The sequence below is a fragment of the Antechinus flavipes genome, chromosome 1 (assembly GCF_016432865.1).
Source record: "Antechinus flavipes isolate AdamAnt ecotype Samford, QLD, Australia chromosome 1, AdamAnt_v2, whole genome shotgun sequence".
In the NCBI taxonomy this organism is placed as follows: Eukaryota; Metazoa; Chordata; class Mammalia; order Dasyuromorphia; family Dasyuridae; genus Antechinus; species Antechinus flavipes.
Window position 1 is genome coordinate 382,462,561 of NC_067398.1, and position 2,053 is coordinate 382,464,613.

Consider the following 2,053-nt stretch of genomic DNA (forward strand, 5'->3'; position numbering starts at 1 on the left):
TATTAATATAAATGTTTCCATATAACTCACAAAATGCAAATGCCAATATTCAAAGTCTATGTTTTTCCATAAGAAGTTGGGCCAGTTTGATTACCCCTTTGTTAAGAGGGCATTCTACCACAAAGAGCCAAAGATTTTCCAGATGTGTATAAGAGAGCAGGTATACAAGACAAGCAAACGAGCACAAATAGCATTATGGAAAACACTGAGAAATTTGCTCCATGAGGGTTATGGGCCCTAAAAGACAACTGGATCAAGTAGCCTGATCTGATATAGGAACATATAAAACTGGAAACTTTCCATGGGGGCCTCATACTGCTGGTAAATGCATTATTATTGGTCAAGATCAAGAGAAGATACAATGCTGCTGTTCTCATTCTCTGTCCAAAATTGTTGTTCAATGAGATCAAAAGTCTTCTGGTAGATTTTCTGATTTTCATGACTCTATATTTTCTTTATCAGTGCACAATAGCAGTGAATGTCATTGCCATTCCTCATGGCTTCTTGCTTGCCAAGCCTCAGGATGTTTTCTAAGCCATTCAGGACAACTTATACAGTCTTAGAGTCCATGACTTTGAGGAGATCGAGGAGTAGTTCCACTAAGTATTTTGTCTGTTTAGTGGGATCCCCAGAAGTGGCATTTGCAATAGCCCAGTTTCTTTCTTTGTACAAAACCCAGAAATTTGCAGTATGTTAATGAAAGCTGCAAAAATATTGACATCTATCACAGTCTGGATCTCATCCCTATTCAGTTGTAATATTAGATGTTGTTCAACAGTATTTTGGGGGGGATAGATTTCTTTGGGCTACAGAGTAAATGCAATAAATTCTAAAAGGTTGAGCAATTCAAAATTACCTGTGTCTGAACATCATCACCTGTAACACTATTTCTTGCAGTCCATAAAGCAGGAGAAACCACTTTGTAGTCATTTTATGCATCAGTAGCTCCACTAGTCTACATACTCTGCATCAAATACTACTTGAATTTTATCACTGGGCTCATCTGACAGATCTAATAGTGACCAGCACGTGAGGCTAGCACAGCAGTATCATTAACAAATAACCAAGATTTGAATAGGGGAGATCTTTGCAAAATCTGGAGATGGAATTTTTTTTCTCTGCATTCTGAGTCATGGTCTAATAGTTATGCTTTGAAAGTAGCCACAAAAGAAAGGGGAGAATTTTTCAGTTTAACACATAGTCACATGGTACTGTCTCCAGAGATATTACCAAGAGCCCCAGACTATCTGCTTCTGCACATCTTCAAATTCTGAGCTGAGCAACTCTATGAAAATTGGCAAGCTTCTGCTTGAATCATACTTTGAGTCTAAAGGGAATTGCCTGAAGCAATATTTGTCAGCACCCAAGCTGATTCAGACTGTAACATAAAATTCTCTTTTCCTTTGAGAAATTCCACAAAGCTGGTCACTACTCCTGGCTAGTTGATGACTTCATCAACTGGCAGATTAGGTTCTTTTCAAAGTAGCTTTCTACAACTCTGGGGTGCTGAAAGTTGCTGCTCTGAGCTCTCGGAAAGTATAATCTCAATCATATCAAATATAATGACCCCTCTCGAGGTTATCTCCATGTTATTGATTTGGGCATCATGGAAGCTTCCATCTGACATTAATTCTTCTGCTATGATATATATTTTTTAATAACTTTTTATTGACAGAACCCATGCCAGGGTAATTTTTTACAGCATTATCCCTTGCACTCACTTCTGTTCTGATTTTTCCCCCTCCCTCCCTCCACCCCTTCCCTCAGATGGCAAGCAGTCCTTTACATGTTGAATAGGTTACAGTATAGATTTTTTTTTTTTGCTTGAACAAGTACTCTACTCTACTCTTTTTCTCTTGCATAACTGAAGTCCTCCTTCTTCCCTTCAACAATGCATCTTATTAGGATTTAGGGACTTGTTCTGGTAACTCTAGTTTAGTTCTCTTTTACTGAGGAGGAAGGAAGGAGGAAGAAAATTTGGAACTCGAAATTAAAAAAAAATTATCTTTACAGATAATTGGAAAAATAGAATATCACTAAAAATAAAATTGTA

General features: G+C 37.5%; 1 pseudogene; it reads right to left on the reverse strand.

Annotated features, from left to right (window-relative positions):
• Positions 1-237: 237 nt before the first annotated feature.
• Positions 238-1,588, reverse strand: LOC127545908 (importin subunit alpha-5-like; annotated as a pseudogene).
• Positions 1,589-2,053: the final 465 nt, after the last annotated feature.